This window comes from Echiichthys vipera (assembly GCF_963691815.1).
Source record: "Echiichthys vipera genome assembly, chromosome: 4".
NCBI lineage: Eukaryota > Metazoa > Chordata > Actinopteri > Perciformes > Trachinidae > Echiichthys > Echiichthys vipera.
This window is the reverse complement of record NC_139829.1, coordinates 9,757,743-9,774,546: the sequence shown is the minus strand read 5'-3', so window position 1 is coordinate 9,774,546 and position 16,804 is coordinate 9,757,743. Positions and strand designations below refer to the sequence as shown.

Here is a 16,804-nt window from a genome sequence, read left to right as displayed (position 1 = left end):
AATTCTCAGCTGTATTGATTTTCATTGTGGCTGCAAAAATACTCTTCAGTCGCACACCCAAACAAATGATAGTAAGAGTCAAACATGCACACACAGAGAATGTTTAAAACAAACAAACAATGAAAACACCAACGGGCCAGTGCACTAAGGCACATGTGCACAAAAAAATATGTTTTGTGAATCTGTAAGCAAATATTCAGGAGCATACACACATGAGCTCATAAATGGTAGTATATCAGACAGCGATCAGTCTCGGGCTGTGTGACATCAAGGCCCCCTTTCACACATGCACTGCAAATAGTGTTGCTTTCGTCAACGAAAATGATGACGAAATATCTTCGTCAACGAACCTCTATCACGTGACGAAAACTAGACGAGAAGAAACGAAAATGCTGGGCATGTGAGATGACTAAGACGAAATATATAATGCAATTTCGTTGACGAATAAAAACGAGACGAAATGTCTCTTCATTTTCGTTGACGAAAACAAGACGAAATAACGTTGTTTCGTCTCGTTTAGTCACATTATTATTATTATTATCTTGAAGTTTTCTCCCAGTCCCGCGTCTGGGCGACGTCACTTCCATCCCCACACGCGCATTATTTGGATTCTGAAGCTGCCGCTGCTGTGGGGCAGTGTTACCGTTAGAGTTAACTAAACCAAAGAAACATGAGAACAAAGTGTGACACCAGAAGGGGCTCGTGTTTGAGAGGAAAAGAAGAAACACTTTCATTACATAGACGTGGAAAGCAAAACGGAATGTGTTGTGGAAAAAGAAAGAGAGTAATGCAGCCAAAAAAATCACAGGAAAAAACACCACGGATCTTAAGAGACACCTCAGGGCATCCCATAATGAACTTTAGGTAAGTCAAGACATTAACGTAACGATACTGTCTGTTTTATTAAGCTCATGCGACATGAGGCTACGGTTAATGTGTCGGGTTTGTAACGCTAGCTTTGGCGTTAGCCACTGGGTGTGTGTGTGTGTGTGTGTGTGTGTGACTAGCGTGTTTGAGAGAGAGACTAGCGCGTGTGTGTGTGTGTGTGCGCATGTGTGAGAGAGACTAGCATGTTTGTGAGAGAGACTAGCGCGCGTGTTAGTGTGTGCGTGTGTGCGTGCGTGCGCACGCACGCGTAGCGTGTGTTTTTGTATTTATTTGTGAGAGAGTGTAAAGTGTGTTTTTAGTTCCTACCTGACTGGCTCACTCTATAAGTGCACTAAACTTCCACTTGTTGACCAAATACTTTCACTAGTTTTGTATTTCACAGAGCAAATCACACTGAACTGAATTTAGCATCAACATAAATTGGATTACTTATTCTAGATATGTACATGCTGTAAACTTAAGATATCTGCATGGGTTTGGCTAAAAGAAAATGTTGGTTTCCTCAATACTACTAGGTACTTTTATTATATTGATTAAATATAATTGCATCACTAAAAAGAGACTAATATACAATTTTTGTCGACTAAAACTAGACTAAAACTCTCAGACTTTTAGTCGACTAAAACTAGACTAAAACTCTCAGACTTTTAGTTGACTACAACTAGACTAAAACTCTCAGACTTTTAGTCGACTAAAACTAGACTAAAACTCTCAGACTTTTAGTTGACTACAACTAGACTAAAACTCTCAGACTTTTAGTCGACTAAAACTAGACTAAAACTTTCAGACTTTTAGTCGACTAAAACTAGACTAAAACTCTCAGACTTTTAGTTGACTACAACTAGACTAAAACTCTCAGACTTTTAGTCGACTAAAACTAGACTAAAACTCTCAGACTTTTAGTCGACTAAAACTAGACTAAAACTCTCAGACTTTTAGTCTACTAAAACTAGACTAAAACTAGACTAAAACTCTCAGACTTTTAGTCGACTAAAACTAGACTAAAACTCTCAGACTTTTAGTCGACTAAAACTAGACTAAAACTCTCAGACTTTTAGTCGACTAAAACTAGACTAAAACTCTCAGACTTTTAGTCGACTAAAACTAGACTAAAACTCTCAGACTTTTAGTCGACTAAAACTAGACTAAAACTCTCAGACTTTTAGTTGACTACAACTAGACTAAAACTCTCAGACTTTTAGTCGACTAAAACTAGACAAAAACTTTCAGACTTTTAGTCGACTAAAACTAGACTAAAACTTTCAGACTTTTAGTCGACTAAAACTAGACTAAAACTTTCAGACTTTTAGTCGACTAAAACTAGACTAAAACTCTCAGACTTTTAGTCTACTAAAACTAGACTAAAACTAGACTAAAACTCTCAGACTTTTAGTTGACTAAAACTAGACTAAAACTCTCAGACTTTACGAGCTAACTCACACTGTCCTTTTGGCCGCGGCCAAAACCGTTTTTTCAGCTAAAGCCTAGTACCTTTAAGCAGTGTGAGTGCACCCGCTCCGCGCTCAACTGCGGCCAGCGGACCGTCCACGGCCCGCTTGAAAGAGGTGGGCTTTAGCGGAGCCGTTTGCACATGTACGACCACGAGCGTGCCCACGTGTACGAGCACGAGCCCTACGGCAGTATCATTATGTCCGCCTGTTCGGACATGTAAATAGAAGGACGGACCATGCGCGGACATTTAACAACAACAACAACAACGGCAGTGAAAGGTTCACGTTGGTGTTGTGTGGAGGTGGAGTATTTACTGCAGATTTGGTCGGATGAAAATATTCAAAAACAGTCGACAAGACGCACAAAAACTCAGAGGTCTATGGAAAGATTTGTAAACAAAGCCACACACACGCGATCAATGCGTGTGACGTGTTACGGCATGATGGCGTATGGACAGCAAGAAGCATTGGCCGGCCCTGGCAGTGTGAGTACAAACGGGGCTGGGGCGCAGGGGGGAGAGGGAGGGGGGACAAGTACCCTAAAGTCTGGGTCGCGGTCCGGGAGGACAGTGTGAGTAGGCTCTTAGTCGACTAAAACTAGACTAGACTAAAAGTAAAACAGGCCGCCAAAAACAACACTAACTGCAAACCTGAAATGATCTAGACATTACATGGCGGGCTCTATTTGAGAATTTAAATCGTCTCGATCAGTCGGACCAAACATCAAACAGCATTTACCCTCCCAGCTCCCTCGTACTTAGACCCTTTAATCTCCCTAGTGAGTCCATGTGTGAATAGAGTCACTTATTCTCCGGTGTATTCACAGAGAGCAAGAGGGCATGTTGATGATGTTTCTATCATGCTGCAATCAACACCGGAAAGGAACAAACCTCTGACGGTGAAGAGGGTTGAATAGCACAAAGACGACAATGAAAATGTCTTGGGGAACTTCTGCCACTAAGAGCCAATGCTGAAATCCTCAGGAAAATTCAAGGAACTACCAAAGACTTGATATTTATAACCAAATTACAAACCGGCTCTGTCGGCCTGATGTAATCTGCGTCATGTCCTCTCTCCTGCACACTCTGCCCAGGCATCCCTCTCAGAGTATTTCAATCTCCTGTTATGTGCTGCATGTGTGGAAGACAAACTCCAGACTATGTCTCCACCTGATTGTCATGACATTGTCCCGGGTTCATATGTGAAAAAGACTCTAGCTATGACTGTCACACCACAGTGACAAGAGCTGGTGGTCAAATGCCTACACCAGCAAGTGAGTCATCCTGCTGCTGTAGCCCCATTCTGCTTTCCCACAAGGCCATGCAAAATGCATGACTACCAGAGAGTTTGAGCGAAAATGTACAAACACTAGGTCTTGCACATGTGCACAGCCGCACACAGAGAACGCATGTAATCATTACACAAAGTGCTAGTCATTAAATCAGCAGTGTGCATGGACACACACAGACAGAGGGGCTTCTACTCGTGGAAGTACACACCAGCTGATCTAGTTTCAGCTCCAAGTGTGTGTGTATGTGCCTGTTTGTATGTGTACATAGGGAGGAGTGAGCATAGAGTGAAGTGCTACACTAAAGCCCAACAGGATTTTCCAATCAAGAACGGCAGAAAGATTAATAGAGGCCTATTGCATGTTCTGTAACGAAAGCAGTGCAAAAGAGAAATTATTAGGACATGCAGCTGCCACTTGCTGATTTTTTTCATTATGAAATATTAAAGAGACTCAAATTACCAGACATTAGCTGCCATGAGCTGAAGTGTGAGTGGTGCTCCAGTGCCATGAATGGCAGAGTCAAGCTTATACGGCCCTTCCATTAGCCTACCTTTCCCAGACAGGTTGAGCGAATCACATTTCTCCTCATTCTGTGATCTGGTTCAAGAGACCAAAGATTTAGACCCCTTGCCTGAGGAAGTATCTAAATCTTTTTGACAGCCTCTTTCCTTAATCTGGCAAGCAAGGTTTGCCAAATTCAGAGCAATACTGACTGCCCTTCAGAAAAAGCCAAAGCAATGAACATGAGTGTACTCTAAATCTCCCATTTCAGTGAATGGATTCCATGTTAGATGCTATGTTGGGTGGATGAGACTTTCTTGAAGGCCGTTTTCTTGGAGGGAAAATGATGATGTCATGCAATCATTCGCCGGGGCCTCAAGGGAGGACGGAGGATGTTGTGATTCAGGGTTATACATTTATGGCTAGGACTCCCACAGCTGTCGGCTTCATAATAGGCTGGATGAAAACCTCCTCTACCCACTAGTGTATCACAGGGAGCCATTTTCTGAGAGAGACTGTGGCTTTCAGTTGACCGTGAAGAGAAGAAGACAAAAAATGGGATGGGGGTGTGTCTTTCTTTGTGTCAAAGTCTTCAATTGGTTCCAGAGAAACACCACAAACCTTGCCTTGCTCATTGAATGCTAACATGACACAGTTCAGGAACTGTATCAATGTGATAGAAGAGCAATTGGTATATCAAGTCAAAATGACTTGATCATCATAGCACTTGAGAAGTAGGGTATTAGAATATCGGACTCAGCTAGCTATCACATTTCAATGGATGTGAGGTAGCCAGCGAAGCCCAAGTATGCTAATGTAAAACCTTTTTGCCTACTCTGCCTATTTAAAAAGGTTGATGCTAGAATGGATGGGCCGGAGGGATGATCGAAGAAATGACCTGCCCCTGATTGATTAAGTTTAGGCAAAAGATTGTTTAAGGCTAGGGTAAGAAAATCAGGGTAAGCCAATCAGATGCAGGTCAAGCCTTTGCTCATCCCTCTAGACCAGGTGTGCCCAATCCTGCTCCTGGAGAGCTACTGCCCTGCATGTTTTAGGTTTCTCCCTGCTCCAGGATTGGGCACCCCTGCTCTAGACCATCCATTCTAGTATCAACCTTTGAAAAAGAAAAGAGAGAATGATCGGCAATAATGAAAGAGAGAGAGGGAGGAAATTTAACGCAGGAAACCCCAAAAAGGAAACATGCATCTAGGCCACTGAGTCATTTCCCTTGTGTTTTCTCTTCTTCTTTTTAAAATATACACTGACAGTATAAATAATGTACATCATCACTAAGTTTACACAGAGTGGGAGAAGGCCCATGGGTTTTAGGACTTAGCATTTCAGCTTTTTATCCCCTGTAAAGTCTGCCCGCAATTAGTTTGGGAATTAATTCAGGCTCAGAACTTAACCTCCCCCTTCCTCTTTTAGATCTGTACTGATTCATCCAAGCCTCTTTCTCACACACACACACACACACACACACACACACACACACACACACACACACACACACACACACACACACACACACACACACACACACACACACACACACACACACACACACACACACACACACACACACACACACACACACACACACACACACACACACACACACACACACACACACACACACACACACACACACACACACACACACACACACACACACACACACACACACACACACACACACACACACACACACACACACACACACACACACACACACACAGTTAGATTTTACCCAAACAAATGAACATTATAAACATTATAGTTCTTAATAAAAGTTGCTAAACTAAACAATGTGTTTGCTTAATGTGTGTATGCAGGAGACACAACATACAATAAAACGCAGTCTTTAAAACACAGAGACAGAAGTATTGATGAGTTTTGTTAAACAACTGTTGAGGCGAAACTACCCAATAAAAACAAACCTGACAGGCAACGCTTTGGCTCGGCTAAGCCAGGCTATGTCAAATAATGATCCCCCCCTTCCTAGTAACCTGCTGATCTTCCAATGCACAACCAACCAACAGCACAACTTGTCTTGTGTAATTGCCCCAGACATGAATAAACAAATCTTCTTTAACCAATCCACAGAGACAAAAGATGAGGAAATTTCCACTCGGGCCGCAACTTATGTCACAATCAATAGGAGATTTTGATATCATGGTTATTCTCAGAGGAAATATCATGGTTTCATAGTTTTCACCATTATTAAGTCAGGGAATTTATTATTCGACAATATGAAAGAAAAAAAAAACACTTTTGGTCCCGTCCAGCACATAAAACCTGTAAACCTCCTTTATATTGAAAATAGAGGGTTCAGCACGTAGTCTTAGAACTGGAGTTCCATCCAAGTAAGTACTACATATCTCCGCAAGATTCAGAAAGTACCAGTAACATGTTGTGAACAACTCCATCCGGTTATTCCTGACATCACAAGCTGCAAGTAACGGCTTTCATTAATTAACTGATCTTACAAGTATTTATTTTTAATTGAATCACTTGGTTAGTCTACACAATGTCATAAAAGTCATGGCACATGGTGGTCACCCATGTTCTGAGAGCCCACAGGGATGTCTTCAAAGTGCTTGTTTTGTATTTATTTGTTTACTGGCTGAGACACGTGCAGAAAAATAGATGCAATAGGGACAGGCCAGGTCTTAAATTTAAAAGATAGTGCCGGTCCAACAACTAGATCACCCTGCTTCCTGTTCTGTATTTATTCTGCTGTTTCCCCTTCATTTCAAATATTCACTGTTGCTTCAGGCTTGCTCTTCCTGGTGGGATCTATTAACTTCTGCAACCTCTCACACCCTGTCTCTTTGGGAAAGAGGATTGGAGAGCAGTCACTCATTCCTTCCAGTATATTTTCACTGTCACTTCATCCTCCACTTTAGTGTGTAGTCTGATCTCACCAGTACACACAGACCAGACTCATGACCACCAAACCCTGTAGTCCTGTGTTTTGCCAATCAACAATTAATCAGGTAAATCTTTATATTGCAAATATAAATAAGGGATTCCCATTATTATAACACATAGCACAAGTCAGAGTGAGAGACAGTATGTATTAGTTTAAAAAAGGATGAGAGAGCACAGATCAAGCTCTTAGGCTAGATAGATGTCAGGGAGCATCAGATGTTTTCACCCCATGTGTTGTCAACTACAACCCTCAATCATGTTTAACGTACTGACAGTCATGTGTTGGAAGTATCAGTACTTAGCGCCAGCTTCTTTAATTCTCCTAGGATGTAGTGGATTTTCTGACAGTACTGTATAACTGAAAACTCTTAATTCTCCCTCTAGACTTACAGTAGATGCTATCAACAGTTTATAAGCTAATAAATAAATGACTCAATTATGCTGCCTGTTATGGTGATGACAAAGTGTATCAGCGATAACATCCAGCCTGTGATTATTGGTGAGAACAGTCACTTGAACCTTGACTTAAGCCAATATATTACGTAATATTGGCCTGTTTCCTGCTCCTTTACAGTGAACTGGTTAAGAATAAACAATCAGCTTTCCTATTTGACATGGCCCCTGTATGACACCAGGAAACAATAGCTGGACGCGGGTCATTAAGGCTGCTGTCTATGAAAAGTCAGGAAGGGCGTGTGCATGCTCCGGCTTCTTTGATACTCTCACAGCCTAATAATTTAACCGTTTCCTCCCTTGCCCTCTGGGACGATATCATCCCTGCAATTATCCTAGGGTTCGTGGCCTCCTGGCTTTGCAGCGCTGCACATCTGGTTATTTTGTGTTTGTGTATGGTGAGAGCTTGTGTGTGCGCAAGTGAGAGAGAAAACAAGAACAAGAATGAGTGAGAGAAGTAGTGGGGTGGGGTGTTGACTGGCAAAGTTTCCTCCAAGTCACAGTTTAATTGGACAATTGTTCGGTTCAACCTCGGGCTCTCTGGGTTCACAAAGGCATACAAAAGTTGTCCTAGCACAGACTATTAAGCTAGAAAAGGGTTGCAGAAGTAGCTGCTTTGGCTCACATATTGCATTCTTTTTCCTCATGAGAAACTCCTATGTTCCCTCGTGCAATATGACATACCATTCACCATTCAGTCGGATGAATCAGGGGTTGGCTAAAAGTTCTGTTAGAAAGATAATGGCAGCAACTATGGGAGGAGGCTGAATTGTTACACAGAAATAGTGTAACCTTCAACATTTTTCAGCCTTGATGTTGTATTGGAACAATAAAATACTTGTGGGGAATTCTGAACATTTTCATCCAGAATGAGCCACAGACTTAACTACAAAATAAAAAATTTAAGTCACATTTAGCCTGATTCACTGCTGGCTGGTGAGAACGCAACACAATCTCCCCCAGATTCATCAGAGGCAAATCTCCACTTGACCCAATGGATGCTGTCCAGTCACAGCATTAGGGCTGCACAGAGCTTGGGCACAGGCCTAGTTTCTCTTGGTACTGGGGGGATGGGGTGGGTTTGGCACATACTTATAGAGATAAGAAGTTATCACGCGTTTACGTCAGGTTCTGTGGCAGCCAGACCAAAAAGTTTTGGTGCGATCTATGCCAAGCGACATCACCCTTAAAAGCCCATAGAAAAGAAAGGCAGGTTTGAAAACATGTTCTAAAGGCGCTGAGTAGAAATTATGATGTAGAACTGTGAGACACAAAAGCGCTTTGGGCATCCCAAAATAGACCAGTGTGGTGCAGTGTATTACCTCACCCCCACTAACATAAGAAAATGTGTCCATCACAATCATTCATCCTAAGCATTGCTGACATGCCCCACTCTGCTAAGCTAGCAGCTAATACTGGCATTTTCCTAGCGGGTTGCATCCAGGGGAGAGTCAGCAGAACGGACGGAAATTGTGGGCCTATGACATGACACTTTCAATTTTTAATGGCCCCTATTACAGTGAACCATGTAGTTCTAAAAATACTCTGGCCTAAGCCCTTTCCTCCATTCTGCTGTGCTAAATTAAGCCCTAGACCCAGGAGGGATGTTGGTAGGCAGAGATAAGGCAAGTCAGCCATCAGCAATGGTGATGTCTCATTGGGTGATGATGATGGCTGCTCTTAATTCCCTAGCACTTCAACATGGCCTAGTCATGGAAGAGCAGAAAGAGGCTTGCAGATTTCACAGGAGAGCTGGAGACAGATGTAGCCGGACATGGGGGTTGGAGGGGCAAATTCATGGTCACAGCTGCAACCTCGCCAGAGGATTGGAGGCACGGTTCTAATGAAGGGCTGTAATCAAGTCGCTCATGATAACCTTCCACACCCAGTGAGGCTGACTTGCCAAAATGCCTCTCTTATGACAGAGGGTTTAGTATGCTTGAGGAAGAAAACAATGAGAGGAAGAGCAGTACATGTAATGCACAAGATAGAGTGACGTTATTTAACAACCAATCTGTTCTGCATTTTGGCATGTAACATATGTATTGCGTAAACAAGTCAAGCCAGATGTCACATTAGTAGAGAGCCTATGAAAGGTGTGAAGAAAAAAAGATTAGACCTGTCAGGTAAACAAAGGCTGGCATGTGCCTCCAGACAAAAGCCTACGTTTAAAATGCCACAATAAATATTTTTTAATGTACGCAATAATTTCAGTGGGAAATCTTCAATGGATGACAGCTAGATATTACCACAAAAATCTGGTCGGTCAGACAAAGACCATTTTTAAGCATTTAAAGGTGGTGAGCGTACAGCAGAAGTGGCATCTGTTGATGAGACATCTGTTGGGTCGTGACTTCCTCCCCTCAGAGACAGCTTTCAGAAGACCAAGGCCATGACTCAGGTCTGCACCAGCTGCTGGGCCATGACTAGATCCATTTCACCATTTTCCCTCCTACCATGGATAGTGGTGCAACTACGCAGTTTTCATCAAATTCAGGAGTTAATGCAGATGACAGATTTTCTGATTATGACTTGGCCTTTTGGGCGTTCATGGACATGGAACACCACATGGATTATGAAAGAGACATTTCACACTTAGTAACTGAAGATGTTCACACATTTAATTTAATTGACAAAATAGATCGCCGAGTCTGTCTTGGGTACAAACACTGCCTTGATGCCCACCAGAAGAAGGCTTAGGGATGTACCCGCTGTGAACATCAGCATGTGTATGCAGTCTTCATGATTGGGTAATTCATTTAACAACTTCAACTGTAGATTAATCCTGTTACCTAATATCTATACTGGTTTTCGCTCTCTTGCTGGCTTCATAAGACCATGATCTTGCAGAAGTGCAGAGTTTCGCTGTCTTTTGAATCATCATTAAAACCAGTATGTATTAACACATCTGTTAGTAGAGGAGAGGAAGGGATGGCATAATTCCCCTTGTCATCTGAGACAGCATTCCTATATTAGACATGCTAAACCAGATCACTGCAGAACGTTAAGCCTGACAGCAGCGTTTTAATATTTGATGCACTCAGCTACTGTGGCATAAACCACCAAACTGCTGTAGCGCAGGCTAAACTGACAATTCACTAAAATATTCTTCAAAAGTCAGGCTTCCATCACATTGAAGTGGATAAAGGTTCATCACTTTCAGCAGAGAGCTGTGCGAGATGCTGTGATGGATTAGTCAGCAGGGAGGAGAAAGGTACATGAACAGGTTGCCCTAGATGAAAAACAAAACCTGCCAAGACTTTCTCCACTGGCATCAAGGGTTCAACCTTTGGAAAATATCATAATGGCTGCCACACAGGTATGTAGAGCTGACCTAGAAGACTTAGTAAACTAATTACAGGATTGATGTGGAAAGCCAAAAGACATAAATGCTTACCAGTGGGCTTGCCATGTTTCTTCAACAGCAGAGCGGGTATACTTGTTAACTTTGACATCCACATGACCCCGACAAGAGTAGGGAGATGGATGGAAGACTCTGGGAAGACATCACTTACTAAGTCACAGCAGGGACAGAGGAGGCTGTCCAAAGAACTGTTTTCAGTGCTAATTAGAATAGGCCGAGGTTCTATAAGGCCACAGCCTGCATGTTTGCCTTCTGGTTGTTCTTAAATTAGACAAGTCAGGATTCAACTGAGACTGACAAGAGATTACATTAGGGACAGCAGCACATTAGAAGAGCTGTGGAGCAGAAGCTAAAAACAGGCACATAGAGGTCACACCAACCATCCTAACTACTGTTGCCTGTTTAACAGGACGGCAGTGAATATGTGTTGTACAGATAATCTGCTGTAGCCTTTGGTACATAACAATGGCATGTAATCATTTACAGGTACCATAAGGACAAATTCATTCATCAGGGTCAGAGGTTAGGCTCAGCAACAGAACAGACCTGGAGCACACTTAGGGGGCTTTCACATCAGGCATCTGGGTCAGGATCGGAGTACACTTGAAGGCCAAAGTCTAGTATGTTGGATTAGTGGTAACTGTGTACCATATCTGGGGAGCATATCGGTATATATGCTTTACGATATTCGCTGATATGAAAAGCTGTTTTACAGAACAGGAAATTACAGAAAATTATGCTTTGGTGGATGTAGAATATAGTGACATACAGCCATATTATTATTTTTTATTATTATGTAAAAATGGTCAGCAATTGACTGATGCTGAACATGATAATATTTATTAAGCCATTTATTTAATAATTATCTATTTATCATTTTGTGAGTTACTTTCTGGAATTGGTTGACAATGCAATACATCCATCCATCCATCCATCTTCAACCACTTGTCCCTATCAGGGTTGCGGGGGGCTTGAGGCGCGGTATACCCTGGACAGGACGGCAGTCTATCGCAGGGCACACATCTACGGGGCAATTTAGAGTCATCATTTAACCCAACACATGCATGTTTTTGGACTGTGGGAGGAAGCCGGAGAACCTGGAGAGAACCTACGCAGACACAGGGAGAACATGCAAACTCCACACAGAAGGGCCCCAGCCGGGATTTTAACCAGCAACCCTCTTGCTGTAAGGCAACAGTGCTAACTGTGCTGCCCCAATGGAATACAATGTATGTATAATCTAAAATAATGTTAAACATTTTTTTGTTTAAGAAAGCAGCCTTCTGAACAAAATCGGTATACAATCCACATAGAAATGGGTCTATTAGTATCCATCCACCGCCATATCAGTAATCAGTAAATTTAACCCCTCTTGCATCGGTGTCTGTCTCAAAGTCCGACATCGGTTGGGCCCTACTCAAGTACAACATTTACTAATGTGAAAGCTTAGCGGCGGGGGAGTGGGGAGGAAGGCCAATCATACTCAACACAGTATGAATCAATTGTGAATATGGAGACACCCAAAGACAGGGTGTCTTTCTCAGACACTCTGCAACATACTGGACACTTTGAATGTGGTCACCAAATTCACAGATGTCCTTTGCACTGTTCTATATCATGCTGGTTTGCCTTCCTGCTATTCAATGTGAAGCTTTTAATGGATTTACTGCCTCCATGAGCAAATCCACTGATCACTGTTCATATTAAATAGATTTGGTACTCAACGTCATTGTTATAAATGCTGGTGTGAACATACTATAACTACAGTAGGCTAACAACCCTTCTGAAAGTTTTTTGGAGTCCATTCAGCTTTATAAATTAAACTTTACCCAAACCCAGAACTCATCCCAAACCCCTTTACGGAGCAAGTCATGTAGTACGCATAACATCCCAGCCAATGTCGGGTCTGCTGTCAGTGTCAAGCCATGCCCACACTAAGCTGGCTTATTTTAAAGCACACATTTTTACTTCTTCATCGTGGCCTACCAGTCAAACTAAGCCAGTATGTTCCCCACTAAAAACAGTGCATCTTGATCATGCTTGTTTGGACAAGTTTCATCCAAACTGAGGCTTGCATTGCACAGCCAGTCAGTCGCTGTGTAACATTAGCAATAAGACTCGCACTTTCCATGGCCTCCGGCTCTCACTGTGATTGCACATTTTGAATGCCAAAATAGAGCGATTGCACAATACCGGTTTCATCATTAATATGGTTTTATTAACCTGTGTCAGGCAACTTCCCAAGCAAAAATAGCAATTTGACCCATGATCTATCTTATTGGTTACCCTGGTATTTTTTTCAGTTGTATGACAAAAGAAACAGAAAAAATATGTCACTAGGACCAACAACATGGTGTTGGGTGTGGAAGTGTATTCCTGACCTTGGGATCATCATGTCTGACAAAACAATATCAAGGTCCACTTCAACAGAAAACAGAATACATTGGGCCTCATGCAAGAACCTCTTGTATGAAGTACAAAGAGATTTGTTCTTATGTGGTATGTACAAATAACTTAAGATAATATTGCTGTTATTAGTATAAATGGAGCACTTTGGTTTAGAGAAACATTTTTATGTCAAACTATTCCCTCTTTATGTCTGTAGCAGTACAGCGCTGCACCTATAACATGTCATTGGTATATGTATTATTGATATTTTTTATTGTTTCGGGTGCTCTGATGTAGTGACATCATTTGATGTCATTTGAGACAGGACAAGACTAGAAGTTCCACAGTGTGAAAGCCTTTTTTTTACTCTTTGGTCACATTTTTGTGAATGAGACTTGAAACAGTGCAGAACAGGTATTCTTACATTGTAATTTTATGGTGGTGTTGTGGATTATGCATTATGAATGATGAAATCCAATACCTGCAAACCTCACAGAAAATGGAACGAATATGTTCCTGCATGTGGCTGCATTGTCGGTTTGTTGATATCACCTGGAAAGCCTCGGAAATATCAGGCATTTTTTAAAAACCATTTCTTCTCATACCATGTTGTCAGACCTAAGAAAAGTATATTCTGACTATTTGCCTTAAGCCTAATCTTTAACTCGACTTAGTCACTTGTGCAGAAGGGAGCCTGCCTTTAGCGAGAACATGGCCTCAGTGTGAGCAGTCTGGCTGACACTCCCACCCCACCCCGTCTGTGACTGTCAGCCAATTGTCAACAGCAGCTGATGTGTCCTTTCCCAGTGCATCCATCAGCATACACACATACACAACACTGGTACTCAAAGGAATTTGTGCAAATTCATGAGAAGACCCCTGGCTAACGTCTGAATAATCTCTCACACAGCTCTATAAAAAGACATGACTGTTAGCAATATGCCTCTGCCTGTCTAAAGGAACCTTGCTGTCGCATTACATATAGAGACGTCATCCAGTATTTAACAAAAGCCAAATTAAGGCAAAGGAGCTGAGGATAATTTGTCCAAAACAATGAATAATAGTCGATTGAAAACAGTCAATTGTGCCTTTTATAAATTAGTCTCTTGTATTTCTTGGCCCTTTGACCTTTGCTCTTGAAAGTCTCATATTTCACAACATGCACTATAAAAAGCCTTTACCTGACACACATCCAGTTCACCTCTTTTGGGGGCCGACTGTACAAAAAACAAGCATTTAGAACATTATAACCTGTGTTTTATCAGCCAGTGTCTGGCACCAACACCCACTCTGTACCAGTCCAACAGCCTGGATGAGTGAAACATTTACCTGAAAATGACCCGGTCGGTGTAAAATAACACGGTGAACTGCCCTAGATACCATCACTAACAAGGAAGTGTGTCACTTTCTGTTCCCTCTCTCGGTTGCTTGGTCAATAGGTTGCAAATGAGCCTACTAGATATGGGCGATGTTAACAAGGGAGAAGACTTGCACAACAGTCCTGTGCCCTTTGTAAGGCAGGGCTGCAAACTTTTGACTAGAGACAAGATAGCAAAAAAAGTGTAAAGAAATGCACAAATCCAAACTGCTTGTTTTCTCAAATGATCTTATTCTCTTTTGACAAAAAGACAAACTCTATTCTGACAAAACAAATGTGTGTGCAATGGCTTTTTCCTTCAGAAGAAAAAGATAAAGTCAAGACATCCTACGTATCGATTTATATGGCATGCAGGTGCAGTGTCATATTATTAGTAAATTCTGGCGACCTGGGCCTGAAATCGCGTGGACATGATTCTTAAAAGAAATCTTTACAAATGACACAGTTTAGCAGTGAAATACAGGTCTGCTGCCTCCCTCACCGCGCGCTCTGCTCTACCAACAAGAGATGACATCATATTGGGTCAGCTTGGGTTGTAGTGCTCAGCTTGCTATCTTACATCTGCCATTTCGAGCGCGTCACGTTAGCCTACATTTACTTTGAACGCTGGTTATTTAACCAAGCACTTGCATGCGGGTGATGATGACTTCTTGCAGCATTCACGCCTCGAAGGACTTAAAAACACAAAATAAAAAAAAGATGAATGACGTTCGACTATTGTCTTTGCGTTAAATGAATGAATGGCAGTACGACCGCGAAACAGAAAAGTGCAAAGGGTGCAGACAACGCTAGACTGATGAAAGAGTGCGTAGTAAAATGTAGTAAAAAAAAATGTGGGTCGGGTCATGTGCAGTGGACGTTAACACCGTCTCAACCGAAAACCATTGTGACTGTTCGTTGATAGTAAAAAATCCCACTCACAACAATGTAGGACGCGATGGAAGGTACCACAGTCCTTTTTTGAGATGTGACAGACTCGCGCGGACTGGCCCACATTGCATGACAATGCTAAAAAAATAGCACCTATGACAAGTTTGCACAGCGTTCAACCGTCTTCTCTGCTTCGAAAAAAAAGAAGCAAACCCACAACTGTACACTTCGTTACAACCTGCCATCCGTTTGCTCTCTATACTCACCCCCTGAGGAAGAAACCAAAAAAACAGCAAAGCGTCTTCCCCCAGTCAGTTCTCAGCGTAAGTATCCAAATGTTGCATTTTCAAGCAGGTGCAGAAACACGTCAATCAACAAACAATGCACTTCGCTCAGGACCCTTTTCAAAAGCTACGCACTTATAACCCCCTTGGAGCTGATGCTGCTCTCTGTACTCGCCACCTCTGAGTGCGGCGGCGTTGAAACAACACGCCGAACAAACGTCGAAACCAAGGCGACGGTGGTCATTTTTTAACTTCAGGTGTAAACCATTTTACTCATTTATACGTCCACTCTTTTGCTGCCGCTTTGGCCATTTAGCTTCAGTAGCTTTTAGCCGTCGAGACAAGAGGAAGTGTCATTTCAGTCTTTTAGAGCGCGAGGGCAATTCTAGCACGAGCCGTTAAAAGAGGGGGGGACAAACAACAACAACAACTACAGAGAGAAAAAAGACGCTCACCTTTTTGTAAAAAAGTGGTCGTTGTTTGAGAAGCGTACTCACTTCGGGAACATTTTAGTCCGACTGTGAAGATGTCGGTGTGACTTTGCTGAAGTGCTGTCAGTTGGTGTGGACTTCCTGAATGACGGAGCAGCAGCACGAGCACAGCCCCTCGCGCCCGTGTTTGACAGCTACTTCTTTGACAGACAGGCGGAAATAAAGTTGTCTCGCGTGCTGAAGGATGTGCACTTTCCAGGGCTGTTTTTTTGAGAATAAATGCCAAACCACACGCTTTGATCTTATACACTGTTGTTTAACCAAATAAAATGCAAAAAATAGACGCCAATGAATGCATTTTCTGCAGCGCTGCTTTAAATCACACGTGTTTTGAATGAAATGAACAATACTACACCTTATTTCCTTTGCAAATCATTAAAGATGCATGGACTGAGTCATACCGATTCCGTTGCAACTTCAGTGATGACAATCCAGGTAGTCTCCTGAATGTACTATAGTGCAATGCTGCTACCTGCTGTTGCACTCTTGAAGTTCAACTGTAACACTTTTA

General features: G+C 42.2%; 1 protein-coding gene across 1 annotated transcript in view; it reads right to left on the bottom strand.

Annotated features, from left to right (window-relative positions):
• taok3a (TAO kinase 3a) overlaps window positions 1-16,383 on the bottom strand; it is a 74,583-nt gene extending 58,200 nt beyond the window's left edge. The window contains exon 1 of the mRNA XM_083912519.1: window positions 16,258-16,383. The gene's annotated coding sequence lies outside the window, so the exon portion shown is untranslated. The remainder of the gene's footprint in view (window positions 1-16,257) is intronic.
• Between the last annotated feature and the right edge of the window lie 421 nt (window positions 16,384-16,804).